Here is a 16,381-nt window from a genome sequence, read left to right as displayed (position 1 = left end):
CCACATAATATCTGTCCTGAGCGTGGTCATCCTCGCTGTCTGCTTCTTGATCCTGTGTATCCTCCATGTAGCACTTCTTGGGTTTGAAGTACGACACATTTCTCGTAACGGAGGACTGGTCGGCTCTCTGGGCCGTAATCATCGTTCCTTTCTTGTGCCTGACCGTCAGCGGTTCCGGTGCGAACATGGCGTCCTCCTTGCGTTGTTTGGGTTGCTGCAACCACACTTGGTTTCCCAGTTCCACGTTCGACTCCTGTGCCTTTCTTTTGTGATCAGCCATGCCCTTCATTTTGGCTTTGGCGGTGTCGTCCTGGTCTCTGGCCTCTTGTTCCAGAGGCGTCGCCTCTGCTGCGCGTGCGTCTTCAGGCAGTCGTGTCTGTACTGGTCTGCGGAACATCAAGTCAGCAGGGCATACGCCCGTCGTGCTGTGGGGAGTGTGGCGACAGTCCCTGAGGAACTGACATAGTGCTTGTTCGAAAGGTTTGTGGAGGATGGTCGCTATTTGCAGGGTTCTTTTGATGTTGGCCATGAACCTCTCCACCATCCCGTTGGCCTGTGGCCATCTCGGAGTTATCTTCCGATGGTGGAAGCCCATATACCTCGCGAAGTTCTCGAAATCTGTGCTCATGAATGGTGCTCCATTGTCGGATTTTATGATCCTGGGTATTCCGTATGTGGACAACATGCGGTCCAGTACCGGGATGACGCTGGATGCTGCCGTGCTGTCCACAATCTGTGCGTCAGGGAATCGGGAGTGTTCATCTATTAGCACTAACACGTATGTACCATTTCTTAGGGGTCCAAAGAAGTCCACCGCCAGTTCTTCCCATACATTTTTCGGTAGTGGCGACATTTGGAGTGGGTTTGGGTGCGGAGGCGGTGCTACCTGTGCGCACGTCGTGCATTGTCCTATGATTTCCTCCACCATCATGTCCAGTTTGGGGAACCACACTTTTTCCCTTAGTAGTTTCTTGGTGGCCACCACTCCTCGGTGACTTTCGTGTGCTACCTGGATTGTTCTGGTGCGCAGTGACTTCGGGAGGAGTACTTTGCACCCTTTTAGTATTACGTGGTCGTCGACGATGGAGAGCTCGTCCCGGACATGGTCTATTAGTTTGACATCCTCTCGGACCTCTTCCGATTCGTGCTGCGCCTGTTGACGCATGTGCGCCCTTCTGTCTTCTTGTATGCAGTGTCGTACTATGCGTAGAGCCGGGTCTTGTTCTGAGTGTGCAGTGATGTCTGCCCACCCCACTGGTAACGGCTGTAGGTGATGCACCACATAATTGAGGTATTCGTCAGCGATGGATGGTTGTGGTGTGGCTGGGCCAGTCGGGTGGCGTGATAGATAGTCCGCTGGATTATCTTCTTTCCCAGGCCGGTGCTTGATGATGAATTTGTAATCCTGCAGTCATAGGCCCCATCTGGCTATTCTGGGCAGCATCCTTGACTTGGGGTCTCCATATATTGTGATCAGTGCCTGGTGGTCAGTGATGATAGTGAACTCCTTGCCGTACACAAACAGGTGAAAGTACTTGCATGCCCATACCACCGCTCGGCTCTCCTTTTCCGCCTGGGAATAGGCTTGTTCTGTCGGGGTTAGGCTCCTGCTGGCGTATGCGACCACGTATATTTTTGCGGGTTCCAGTGGGTCAATTTGCGTTAGTATGGCGCCCAGACCTACGGGGCTGGCGTCCACTATCACCTCGGTGTGCCTTTTGGCGTCATAGTACGCCATGTCCTCTGCCTTGGAAATGGCATCTCGTATCGCCTCAAAGGCCTTTTGACAGTCTGTGGACCATGTGTAGGGTTGATCCTTGCACGTTAAGAGGCGCAACGGGTTACTGATGGTTGCGTAGTCCTTTAAGTATCTGGAGCAATAGCTGGCCAGTCCCAGGAACGAGCGAAGCTCTGTCGTGTTCGTTGGGGGTGCGGCTGAGTCGAGTGCCGCCACCTTCTCCGGGTCTGGTCGCATCCCTTTGTCAGAGAATATGTGGCCGAAGAATCGTAGGGAGCCTTTCCCGAACTCGCATTTGGCCTTGTTGAGCGTTAGTCCGGCCTCTTGCAGTGCAGCGCACACACTGTGGAGAGCAGTGTTGTGCTCTTCTTTGGTCTTTCCGAATACGAGAACGTCATCCGAGTAATTCAGGCAGTTGGGCACGTGCCTGATGACTATGTATTTCCTCCTGGAAAATTTCTGCTGCGGAGGATATCCCAAAACTGAGCCTTTTATATTGGAACAGACCCAGGTGTGTGACAAATGTCGTGATGTACCTGGATTCGGGAGCAATCTCAATCCGATGATAGCCTTTGGTGAGGTCCAGTTTCGAGAAGACCTGTGCCCCGTGGAGCAGGTGTATCATGTCGGTGATCCTGGGCGCCTGGTGTCTTTCCCTCTCAATGGCCACATTGGCTCTCCTCATGTCGACACAGGCGTATCGATCCGTCCGGTGACTTCTTGGGGACGGGAACGATGGGGGACACCCATGGAGTGGGCCCTGAGACTGGTTCAATAACGTTGAGCTTGATTAGCTTGTCCAGTTCCTCTTCGACCTGGTGTTGTATATTTATCGGAATGCCCCTGTAGTGCTGGGCGACGGGTGGTATCTTCGGGTTTATGTGCAACTGTACCTTCCGGTGTTTTAGTTTTCCTAGGCCTCTGAATAGGTTGGGGAATGTTTGCTCGATGGCGTCCGGTCTGGCGAAGTATTTATGGGCCATAAGCTGGTACAGGATGTGCACCAGACCCATCTCGACGGCTGTCTTAAAACTAAGGATGCACCCGCTGTTGGCTTCCGTCTTCAGGATGTGTAGCGTGATCTTTGCAGCGTGCGATTTATGCATGCACCATGCAGATATTGTTCCTTTGCATGGCAGCGGGGTTGTGGCTCCATAGGAGTATATGTCCACTGACGCCTTTCGGATCTTTGGGGGGCTGGAGAGTGAGTTGTACGCCTGTTCGCTTATTATATTAACTGTCACCCCCGTGTCTATGAGGAATTCCAGCGGTGTGTTGTTGATTTGTAGCAGGAGCGTCGGACTGTGTTGGGTGGCTGTGGCGTTATTGAGTGCCCACACGTACCCTTTTTTCCGTTGATCGTCCTCTGATGACTGGGATTCACTGCCTGATGGGGATCTCATCTCAATGTACCGGACGAACCGTCTTCTTTGCGATCGCCTCGATCCGTCCGATGGCCTTCTGTCGTCTCTGGCGTAGGAGCTCCTTCGAGGTTTTTCTTCTCTCCGGGGTCCTGGCTGGTCTTCTTCTCCTCTGCCTGCTGGTGGGCTATGTCGCGAGCTTCTCCTTCTCTCTTGTTGTCTCGTTCTGCTGGGTCCCTGTCCCGGCGGATTTTTGCAGACGGCTCTGTAATGGTCCATTCCGCCACAGGCGGCGCACTTTTGTCCTACAGCAGGGCAGTCACCCACGTGCGGATACTCGAATCCGCATCTGTAGCACGTGGCGTCTGTTCCTTTCCCACCCGGTGAGGGCGCGGTATGCAGTCTGTTAATGGTCTCAGCAGTCAGTGGCGGGTGTTGAATGGTAACCTTGCCTAGGCTGTCGAGCTGCGACTCAACTGCTGCTTCCATCCTGGCAAGTGCAAGGATTTCCTCGAGGGACCTTTGTTTTTGGAGGAGCTGCTTCCTGAACGGCTGCGAGATGCAGCCTGCTATGACTTGAGATCTTAGCGCCTCGTCATTTGAGTACCTATGGAACTCACAGTACTTTAGCTTGATGCGTAGGCGCATCACAAAGTTGTCAAGGGACTCTCCTTTCTCCTGTCTCGTAGTGTGAAAGACGTGGCGCTCGTAGTCAATGTTTGCATGGGGCGTGAAATATTCTGATAGCTTCCCATGTAGTTCCGCATAGGTGACCGTGTCTACGTTCATCAGTTCGCCTGCGATGTCCCTGACAGCGGGGCCTACTGTCATGAATAGGGTGTTTTTCAGCATCGCGTTGTCGGTCAAACCAATTGCCCCCGTGTAAAATTTGAAATCCCTGAGCCATATGACCCATCTGGGTCCTAGGTTGGATGTGTCTCTAACATCAAAGGGGCCCGGTAGCAGTAAATTGTGAGCGGCGGTACCTGACGTTGGTGCCTGTTGATGGCCATCAGCCACGGCTCCAGATCCGTCCGACGAGGAGGCTATGGGACTCACTGGGGCCGACATGTCCGCTGCGACGGTGGTGGACGCCAGGCACCTCTGTGCCGCCTTGTGTTGTGCTGTGTGGCAGCCCGCAGCACGTGTAGGCGGTGAGCAGCCTCTTCACAGGCTATGGCGTGTCCTTGGCCTCTTCACGGGCTGGTGCGTGTTCTTGACACTGTCCCCTGGATCTTCGGCCCGTCTCGGGGCCTCCCGCCGATCGCGGGTTGATGTGCGGGGGGGGGCGGGACCAATGGCAATTTGCCCGCGGGTCCGCGTTCGCCTCTTCGAGCGCAACTGCGGCCCCTCCCCGCGGCTTCGGCCGCTCCCACGTGGTGTTTGTGGGGGCGGGGGGGCCTCCTCCCTCTTCGGCACTCCGTGCCTGCAGCCTCTCCGGCGGGTCCCTGTGTTCGGGAGGTGCGCCGACGCGCCACGCCGCTCGACCGCGGACCTCCGTGGCACCCCTGGCCTTCGGGGCGGAGGTGCGCCGACGCGCAGCACCCGCTCGCCTGCGGGCCTCCGGGGTTGCGAGTCGCCAAATGTGGTGTTTTACGCGGGTCCCCTAACCGCTATGAACAGAGTCACACGGGAGCCGGGGTACAGTGCAACCTCTTTATTCGGCACTCCTACAGGAACTGCCTTCCCCATGTCCCGCCCCCTCCCTAGCCCAACGTCACTTCCCTTGTGCAGGGAACTAAGACCGCAACGGCGGTCTGCCCACACAACAATGTGGGCGGGCTGCATAGCCCTCACTAACAACCTGACACCCCCCCAAACGCTTACCACCGCTAAGGCCAGCTCTGCTTGCAGGAATGCACATGACACTCTGGAACTGCCATGTTGCCAAACCGAAGGCCAGCTGCTGGGGTTATCAGTAGACAGTTCCATCAGGGTAAAGTTTTGGGCTACACTTTTCAGCAAGGAAAGGGAGTCTGATTACCAGAGCTCATTTTCTGAGGCAGAATTACCAGCATCATTTTCTTGAACCATGTGCAGTCCCATCTAGGAGTGTGCTGCCATTTTTGGCACACGGAAAGCTCAGGCCATACAATGTTCCAGAATTGATTTGTGCCACAAAGGTAGTTTAGATTGTCTAATAAAGCCAAATCAAGCGAACGTACAATCTAATCGTAACTCTGAGGGAGTGTCCAAAGTCCAATTCTGAGCAAACAAGCCAAGCACGAGCCTCAGGAGGAAGCCCGCACCTACATGCCAGGTCCGCGGCACGCGTTTCACCCCTCCCCTACCTAAGCCCTCCCCCCACTGAGTGCATAGGAACATTGATATGCAGGGCACACCGCCTGGAAAACCAGGAAGGGGAATCATTAACATATTCAACAGGAAGTGATGCGATAGGGCGTGGACATATTCAAGTGAAATATGTAAATTCCATTCTTGGCCTTAACTAATTGAAGAAAGTGCGGAGGACAAATGTGCATTTGCCTCCCGAATCAGCGAATAGAAGGGCGACGAGTTCCTGAACGGCAGCTGTGAACGTAGAACAAGGTGCACGCACGGCTTTTAGTTGCAAGGGACCTGTGTGCAAGCGCCTGGCCCGACGCCTGTGTTCGAATCCGGATTTCGGCATGTAGCAGTCGAACATGTACTAAACCAGCATTAAACATTAATGGAGCAAAGCCCTCGTTTTTTTATTCCAGCACTCAAAGACACCGAAGAGGAGCAGTCCACTCTCTGCTGTCCACCCACGTGGTTTCCCCGCTGACGTGACATGTTACATCTTTGGTTTCCCATGGCACACATTGGCCATTGGAATGGGCAGAATGCGCCGACATGGGTCCAAAACATACACCAACATGACATGAGCGATACAGCGGCGTCTCTAGGGTAGAGCCAGGGGGGGCAAAATGATGTGTCGCCCATTGGCAGGTGTGGGCCTACGTTGCTGCAATAGTGGCCTCTCTATGGAGAAAGCCAGCACAAAACAGAAGGGGCGGGCACTTATAGGCCGACGCAAACCTCTGTACATATGAAAATTAAAAAATCCTGCGATTTCAACACATTGAAGACAGATCTCTGCAATGAGCGCTTAACCCAGATAGCTTCGGAACCATCGCAGTACAGGAATTTATCAAATCTGCATTTCAACTTTGGCTATTGAACATGATCCCCACAAAAAGGTGAGAATATCCCAGGAGTTGTGACTTAGTGAATGCTCAAACTGTATATACTACAGCGACTACAGAAAGCACTCCAGGATGAATTAATCAGACACGGATGAACCTGTCAACAACAATGGGTTTAGTCTCAGCAGCACACCATAAAATATCCTGATGAGTGCTCTTTTTGTTTGGTGAGCAAAGGAAGGTGGGAGCCCGGGGTAAGTGCCCCTTTTGCCCACCCATAAAGACGTCACTGGCCACGACGAAGGAGACTTGCTGAAACGCCTGGCACCAACGGAGTCATGCTTCCAAAAACACAGCAGACTTTCTTTCACTAATACTGCCACCTCTCGGTTCAGTCGGATATAGTTGTACCCATACTGGGAAAATAACCTGTGGGCTTCAGCAGATGGAGGGATCTGCAACCATATGCCCCCAGATTATCTCATCGTGAGGTAACCCCGCATTGCCAATAGTTTTAAGGCGCAGCATTTAGCTCATGACCAGTTCTCCGCCTCAGTTCAAGGATAACGACCCCTCCCCGCGCCCCCCCCATGCCCTCAGGCACCTAGGCCAGGTACAGTGCAGGAGCTAGCGGAGAAATATGGAGGATATGGGGGGGTACATCCACCTCTGCCACCCACATCACAGTTCCTGCTTCTGAACTAACTGCAGGGAAGGTCTCAGTCTTATGCAGTTCACAAATATGAGCTGGATTTAGGACTCACAAAGGAGGGGTTACATCACATCGGGAATGCAATGCAAGCCAAGGTCTAAGCGACTAAGCTTGCCTTATTTATTTGTACACATACATATGGGGAAACCAGCACTTTTGGTCACAAAAGGAAACCGTCCTCTTTTTGAGGACCGGATCCCTGGCTACAACCCACACAGCTAGGAACTGCTTGCCACTCTTCTACCCCCCCCTGTAATCATTCTGTCCCTGTGTTACACCCCAGCCTGAGTGGCTGGACTCATTGTGATAGTGGCGGGCAAGCTGCTGAAACAGACTGAAGGGGCGACCACCCCTCACCCCCTACAAATTGCTTGAAGGAAGCTACCCACCTTGTTTTGGGGGATGTCTCATGCATCTGACTTGTCTGTAACTGTCTGCTGCTAGGCTGCCTGGTGAGTTTGCTGTGCAGTGTGCAGTTTCTCGGTCTCTCACTCACTCCATGGTGCTCTCAATCTCTCCTATTTACTCTAACTGCTACTCTATCACCTATCCTACCTCTCTCTCGAAGCCAGCAAGGAAAAAGTTAAAAAAAAGATCTCCTGGTCCCCAATAAAAGCATGCCCATTGCCGACACCTAAGTCAATGCTTCTTCCAGGCAGACTGTCACAGACATCCTCTATCTCTCTCCCTCTCCTGACCTACGGACTCCCCACATGGTTTCTGTCCTCTCCCCTTTCTTTTCGTCCCCCATAAACGGTGGCATCAGATGGAAAGTACTCTTGGCAGGTTTCTCATCCTCTAGGAGCATCATTAAGGTCTATCAGAATGGCAATGTCATGGCCCAGGGCTCTCAGCCCAACATCCTCCTCCTTCTTCTCCTCCTCCTCCTCCTCCTCCTCCTCCTCCTCCTCCTCCTTGATAGGCGTCTTCCGTCTCTCATCAACTTACTCCCTTCTCCTGCCACTCCTCCGTCTGCCACCCTGCTTGCCCTTTCACCACCGACGGACGTATCACATCCTCCCTGACCCTACACCTCCAGGGCCATGGCTCCTACTGTAAAGGAGCGGTGTGCGAAGCAGTGCGTCTGGTGTGTGTCGTGAGGAAGGATCACTACTGCTCTTCACGCTTCACTTCAGCTACGTGGACAGTGGATGGTGTTTTTCTGCAGTCCTCTTTTCATTTCTACTGAAATTGCAAGGACTTCCTACTTAAACACCACACAGGCGCAGAGTACGGCGCGGTGTGCGAAGCAGTGCGTCTGGTGTCAGGTGCCAGGAGACGGGTGACGGTAAGAGGTTCTTTGCCTGAAGTGAGTGTCTCCCTACTTGTACACACTTGAACTCAGTTTGAACACACCTAATTAAACTCAAGCTTCGAATTTTCATGGCACCTCTTTCCCCAATAGAAGACGACATAAGCCGTCCCCTCCGCAGTAGCAAACTCCCTCCAGAACAACTGGAAGACCAACAGAATGGTAGACAGGGGAAGAATTGCAAAACAGGGAAAGGCGTCACCATAGTACATGTGCAGCTAATCACGGAAAAAACCATCATATCCTCTGCTCGCCCACCCACTTTGACTCCCCCACTTTTGGGGAAATCGCTTGTGGGCTCGAACCCACGCATCTCGGTGGGCAAAGATGACGTGGTCCCCGCACAAACGATCTTTCATCTTCAAGTTTGGCGGTGGGCCGGGACGGCGATGAGAAGGCAGAAGCGCCTCCCCCAGTGGGTCCACCGAAACTTGCAACGAGCATAGCCCCCGGCCGTTCTACCGTCTCGACGAGTGACTCCTTGCTGGAGACTGTCGGAGGACAGTCGCAACAGGAGTCCAAATGACCGGGAGCAAAGCTCTCGTTGCGATCTACTGAGGATGCGACGCTGAATCGGATATTTCAAACAGGAGTGCGCTTCCATGCCGTAATTCGGAAGTCCGGTATGGGCGACTCCAACATACAGCTGATGGCGCCGTCTACGCAAGCGAAAGTTATCACAGCCCAAATCCATCAAAGCACAACTCTACAAACAGATCTTCTAAAGCAGCAAAAGCAGCAGAAGCAAAAAAAATCACACCTATCAGAAATAGTTCCAACGACTCACGGCCATCGAGGACCAGCTGTCCTCTCCAACTGGGTGATCAGATGCAGATTCGGTGTTTGAAGTATCGCACGGGGAGATCTCCCCTCATGAAGTATCGGCAACAGAACAGACTGAACTACTGAATCAAACCTCATCCAATGACAAGATTATGACAGGCACAGACCCAACGCAGGGCGTTTCAACTCAAAGGCCGTACGCAAATCCGGCGGATGCCTTTGCCTTAGCCTTAGGTGAGGCCCTCCCGAGACCCATTGGGTCACAGACCACAGCCCCAGCAAATTCTAACTGCGCCCCAAAGATTCTGCTTACAAAAGGGAACATCAAACTGAAATCCAGGTCGGAAAAAACACTGTCAAAGAAAACGCAAAAAGCACCTGGTAAAACACATGGGGGCGCCAAATGTTTGGCTAACGCGTTGATCTCTACATCTTTGAAAGAATATTTCACAAAACAACACAAAAGAAAATTAGACCAGGATTGTGACCCTTCGGATGCAGAAATATTGGAGGCCATTAAAGATCCTTCCCCAAGGTCAAAAGCTCGAAATATCGACGCAACCCCTCATGGATCACTTCCAACTCAAAAACCCTATGGGCCCCCGGCTAAAAGTACAGATCAAAGTCTAGAGAGAGAGAGCATTGTACCCCGGCGTAGCAGCAAGCATACAGAAATAGAGAGCCGCCAGATCGAAAAGAGCAATGGCCACGAATCCAGCGAACCATTAATAGAGATCGTAGACACCGAACTTACGCCCGAAGGAGTATCGCCCAAATCCCAGGGGTCCCAATAAAAGACAGATTAAGACGGGACTCTAAAACAACTCAATCTGCAGACCGCCACGCATGGACACGTCCACATATCCAAGGAAATTTCTGCAGACTGTCGGGGGAAACCTCGTCAGCCACCCAAGAAAAACTGACGTCTTCAGAGGGAAGGTCCCTGGAAAGATCAATACAGTCACAAAACGAAAGAGGCCTCAACACCCCGCCTAAAAGTAGGAGGTTGAGTGACATTTTTTAAGTATGGCAGAAAAAGAAACTGCATCAAAAAAAAAAAGCAGATTTGATGTCAATCATGTCGGCCCTCACGATAACCTTAAATCCATTTGGCAAGCTCTATGAGTCAATCCATGAGGCCCTCAAAGACAATACCTCAATGATAAGCTCCATGAGTGAAAAACTGACTTTTATTGAAGGATATCTAACTGCCATCGAACGCAACTCAAACAGGATTGAAATGAACTTAAAAGAAAAAATAGACAAAATAGGAGCCGTTTTGCTGAAAAATAGAGCCAATCTGGACCAAGCCTCTAATTCATCTCTATCAAAATCTGCTCAGACCTCAGAAATTGAGAAGCTCAAAGACTTGGCCCCAATCTTTGCAAAACCACCCAAAAAAAATTCCTTGCCAACGTCAACCCAGGACACTGTAGTCCGGCCCTCTGGAAACGCAAAGGGGATAAAGGAAAGAAATCCGGCCAATACCCGCATGCAAGAAAAGTTGAGTGAAGCCAACTCCCTAGCAGGCCCTAGCCCTACAGGCTATTCGGCACCTAAGCAAGGGATCAATAGTAGTCTAGAAATGACAAAAATTCAAGAAAAAAAGGGGCCACTCTTGGTACTGAAACCGAGTGCCGATTTAGATCCCTCTAAGGAGCTGCGGGACATCTCACGACATCTTGACGTCGAAGTAGTGACTCCTTCATCAGCGGGCCACTTAAGGGCCTCTTCCGAGTCTTCCCAAACAACTTCCAACTCACAAATGATGGGTGTCGCTCAGGATGGGAGAATTGTATGGAGGAAGACACCCCAGCCCGCACCCATAGACGATGATCAAATTCTCCAAGTGCCGGTCTAGAAGCACTTAAAGAACTAAAGAAAAGGCGAAGGTCACCCATACAGAGTTCTGACAGGGAAACCAATCGAAGATCCGAACAAATATATCGACATGGCAGGCATAGAGTCTCACCCCCTAAGGTGGCCTCGAGAACAAATGAGGCGGTAGCCGAGAAGATTCATAAACTGGACAAATCGTCACTCTTCAAAGTGGAGCAGATTTCAGCAAAAGACAGTTACCTAGTACTTAATCGTAGGACAGTGCTAAAACTACTGGGGAAAGTCCGACATTTAACATCCGACGACTTTATACATGTCGAGCCCTACCACCGAGAGCACAGAGAAAAAGCATACCTCCACATAAGAAATACAGCGATAAGGGAAATTTCCGCTGAAGTAACTAAAGACCTCCAACACCTAGGTCTAAAGATTCAACAGTTACAGAAGCCCAAGGCAGCCCAGGTGCCAGATTGAAGGGAAAAAAGGGGCACCTCGAGGCATCGCCGTCCAAAATCCTTTGCGATGGATCAATCCTATGAACCGAGATGGTTAGTTCTTAGGAAAAGACGGGAAGAGGAACGGTCGAGACTGTATGGTCATCACCCAAAAAACTCGGACCGGTGAAAACCACGTATCATTGGACTCAGTACAAAGAAACGTGGAGAGCATTCAAGAAAGACATTGCATGGAAACAAAATTATCGCCAGTAATGAGGGGCCAGAAAGAAACACCTGCATCCAAACCATGGAAGTGGATTTCAGATACCTTTTCACGTACTCAAAAGAAATAGCAATGACCCTCGTGTAGCCCTGCCACTAGGAGACAGACTGAGAATCCATCAAATCAGCCCAAAGAAAGCCCTCTCCAAATGGCATCATGGAACACTAGAGGCTTAACACCTAACGAGACCCAGTGAGGTACATTTGGGCTCTTTTGACCTCATTTGTCTACAAGAAACTTGGCTTCTGGATAAGCCGTCGTTAGACGGTTTCGCAATCGAAGTCTCTCCGGCAACAAGGTCCAGCGTGGGACGACCATGTGCGGGTCTGCTGACTGCCATTCGCCTGGGATCTGGAATTACCCCAAAGAGAAAAATCACAGAGGGATACGGCATGCTTGCTACATAAACCACATGGTGTCACCATGACCATTACCTAGACTTTTGGGCGCAGACAGAATTGGCGATAATCAACATGTACTGGAACCCTGAGAGAACAACAATCAAAGACTTCTGCAACTCCATTGCCAATACTATTGATGAAATCACAGTTGACCGGAAGGTCCCAAACATGATAATATGTGGAGACCTGAACGCTAAATGTGGAGTTGCAACATCAAGTGGACGAGACCAGATGTTAGGACCCCAGATGGACGAATGAGGTAAAGCATGGTCGGAGTTAATGAAGTCTAGAAAGCTCTTTAACGTAGCATCACTCCAAGATCACAGAAGCCAAATTCCAACTTGGGTAAGGTCGGGTGCCTCAGCCACCTTGGACTACATCTACATCACGGAAGGTCTGATCCACCATTTTGTAGAATTCAAAGTGCGGAAAACTATTGAAAGTGACCATAACCTCCTTCAGCTGCCATGGGGTGGAGGGAAACAGAAAAGACACTATCTGTCCAATGTGGAGTCTAATAGACAACAAAACCGACTCTGACTAACATCTGAAAATGTAACATCCTTCAAGGACAACCTAATGAATAAACATGTCTGTACAAGTAATGGCTAAGCAGAAGCAAGACCCGAGTACACGTCCCTATTAGTCGCTTACAAAGTGATTTCACCGGCAAGACATAAAATCAGTCAAACCACACCCACACGTTCAATCATGAAGTGGTTGCCAAGCGACAAGAGGTGAGAAAGTTAAAAAGACTAGCAGCAAAGACAGGATCCACCGAATCGTGCATTGCATACCATACAGGCGAGAGGCTCTACAAAACATGGCTCAAGCATCAGTGACAAATTCTATACCAGAACGACGCTGAAGCTATGCTAAACACCTGGGCATCAAGGAACACTAGAGATTTTTGGACGCTTCTCAAGAGCATAAACGGCCAAAGCACACCTATGCTTGCAAATTCCGTATCAGAACAAAATTGGATCTCATACTTTACGGACCTTTATCGGCCACCTCCAACTTTAGTCTCGCAGATGCAATGTGCGTCCGTTGAACCGTGGATAAACTTGGAAAACGTAGAAGACATCTCTAGAGTAATTGGCAACTTAAAATCTTCGAGGGCCCCGGGACCTGATGGGATGACTAATCTGGATCTTAAGAAGAACCCGATCGCCTGGGCACACGCAATTGGTGAGCTCTTCAGATACTGCCACAAGCAGAGGCAAGTTCCGAAAACTTGGACAGAAGCAGTCCTGGTCCAGATTTTCAAAAAAGGGGACAAAAGTTGCCCAGCAAACTACAGGCCTATAGCGCTACTAGATATTATTGGCAAAATCTTCACATCCCTCTTGCGACGTCACTTCAAAGAGTGGGCCACTAATTCGCCAGCAGCAGACATTTTTCAAACTGGCTTTCTAAAAGGTGCAGGTACAACGATAAACCTCCTAATTATCAACGTCATTAAAGCGAAAGTGAAAAGAGGCGTTCCGAAGGTCTACATGGCAATGGTAGACCTGTCACAAGCATTTGATTCGGTGGACAGATCGAAACTATGGTCAAAAATTGCATCTTGGAACTGTCCGGGCCCTCTACTTGGCCCAATTATGGCGCTCCACCCATCAACATCTTTACGGGTGCGCCTAAGTCGGCAAGGGATCCTCTCAGAACAGATTTATACAGAACGAGGAGTAAAACAGGGCTGTCCTTTGGCCCCCGCCCTCTTCATAGCCTTTATCTGCAACTTTCAGGAATCTGAAAAAACAGTGAGAGCATTTCCGCCGAAATTGGGAACAAGTAAAGTGTCAAGACTATGGTACGCCGATGACCTGATTTTGATGGACCAGACGGCAATAGGTCTACAACGGCAACTAACCAACCTATCCGTATACATGAGAGACAATAACATACAAATCAACAAAACAAAAACCAAAATTCTGGTCCTATCCAAAACAACAAACAAACACCAGCCAAACATCTCCTGGTTTCTTGAAAAAACGAAAATTGAAGTGGTCAATGAATAAATACCTGGGAGTGATGTTAGACAACACATTGCTTGAAAATTCTCTCCAAAATTCTCTTTGGGCAAAAATGAGAAATCTGACAGCACAAACACGAGCAGTCGACAACAGATTTAGGGACATTTTCATGGAGCCCAGCTCTGCAGTTCTATAAATCGAAAGTAGTTCCAGCGATTACTTATGGGATGGCTGCAAACTTAACTCTGCCAGCTGCGTTCTGGACCCAGTTGGAAGGATTTCTATGGAAATCGGTACTGGGCTTACCTAAATCAGCTCCAATTCCAAAGATCAGGCGTGACCTAGGCTTAGCATCCCTAGCCTCTGTGGTGATGCAAAGTGCCTCCCAACTTTACAGAAAAATACTGATGCCAAATTCAATCCCTATTTTCCAGATTGTAGCCTCTGAAATGAACAAAGGGTCCGGCAAACCTCTTACTTGGTCAAGAAAATCCAAGCCAAATTCGAAGAAGCAGCTTGCAACGAAGAAACCCTCATTTCAAATCCGAGCCGAGTAAAAACTAAACTAGAACAACAAGACTGGATCAACACAAACGCTAAAATCGAACTGTACAAATCCTTAAAGCACCTCCCTGCTTCTCACAACCAGTTAAAGGAGCCCCTAAAGTACTGCAAAAAAATCCCAGAGAAAGACTTAAGAAAAACTTACATGCATGCTCGTCTGAACTTGCTCCACACGAGGGAAATTTTGGCTACCAGAGCGCTGTCGGCTACATCAAACTGTCAGTTGTGTGGAGTCCAGGATCAAATAGAAACACTCCGCCACCTCCTCATGTCGTGCCCAGCTCTAGAGTTCGAAAGACAAACTTACATGACACCACTCATCGAGCAGCCGTCGATACTGGAGGAAGAAACATGCTGGCTCAGGCTGACAGCAGGGGACTCCGCCAGATGGTCCAGGACAGCAGCCAAATTCTTGATGGTGGCCTTGAACAAAGCAAATGCGCCAGAAGCCAGTGCGCTTCCCACTGTTCTCTTGTCTGGGTCCTTAGAAAACCAGGGAATTTCGTAAACCCAACGTAGCAACTCAACTAGAAGTGGTGTCGCTAATGTAGGTTATAAACAGTAAAAAAGAAATGCTTGAATTAATGCAGGAACTTGATTTTTGTAAAAACCATACAGGTTAAAACAATAAAATAAAAAAGAAATAAAAAAAGGAGCTTCTTCTTCCAGCACCACCCGGCCTGCTGGGCTGCAACCTCGGTCCGGGCCCCAAAGGCTGCACAGCTGGCTGCTACACTGGATGTGGAAACTTGGAGGGCAGTTTCCTGTTCAACTGCTGTCCCCTCCAATACAGGGTCCCATCCTCGTCACCAGTGTAGAAATCTTGTGGGTAAGTAACAACGATGCCAGACATGTAGTTAACGTATGTTTACTTGGTTGTTACACGGTTCATATATAATGCGTATATCTTACAATGGTGAACAACTGGACTTCCCACCCGGCAATCCTCAGCTCTGTCAACCATCCCCTCTCGAATCTTCACCCCACACACGTCACACAGCCACCAGCTCACGTGCTCACACACACACGCTGGAGCTTAATCACACGCGCTGGAGCTTAATCACAACACCTCTCCTCCCGTACATTTGAAAGAAAAGAGACAAACTTCACTACACTGCTCCTCTGACAGACTCAATATGCCACGCAACACCAATATCCCAAAACCTATCCGGCACTACGTGTGGCCAGTACGCAGAACCCACTCCTGAAATCCAAGACGCACCCCAACTCAAAAGTCACAAGCAATGCAGTAAATTAGGTTAATCGCCCTACACGACCAAAACAGACACCATGAGAAAGCACAAACACTAAACAAATGCCCATAGCACAGGAACTACCAATTACACCACCAAACCGGCAATTAGATGACGACAATCCATCCAACAAAGTTCTTCTAAATCAAAACCCAATAGCAACAGGACCCGACCCACGAGAACAAAAACAACAAACAAGAACTCCACCAGTTCTGAGCTGCCCCTCAGAACTTGGGCCTGCCACACCCAACCTCCACACAACTAAACTACTAACTCTCGACCGCCATCAAGCGCACACACCATCCGCACCGAGCTGCCCCTCGGGGCCTTGGATCTGCCACACCCAAGCTAAAACTAGCTCAACAGAGCAACCGACCCGCAACTGACATGGGACCTGAATACGAACACCAACACCACCCTACATGGAGACAGGGGAGCGAACCTAACGAGACAAATGTCCTGCACTAACTGCGCATAGATTTCAATGCGGGCAGTAGCCCACCGCTGACACCCTAAAACACCCCCTAAGGACGGCCCCAGGCCACCGTTAAACTACACTCAACTCCACTCCAATGCACCCCCAGGCTACTGCCA

The sequence above is a fragment of the Ambystoma mexicanum genome, chromosome 3q, assembly GCF_040938575.1.
Source record: "Ambystoma mexicanum isolate Mex_15411 chromosome 3q, UKY_AmexF1_1, whole genome shotgun sequence".
In the NCBI taxonomy this organism is placed as follows: domain Eukaryota; kingdom Metazoa; phylum Chordata; class Amphibia; order Caudata; family Ambystomatidae; genus Ambystoma; species Ambystoma mexicanum.
This window is presented reverse-complemented; position numbering follows the sequence as displayed.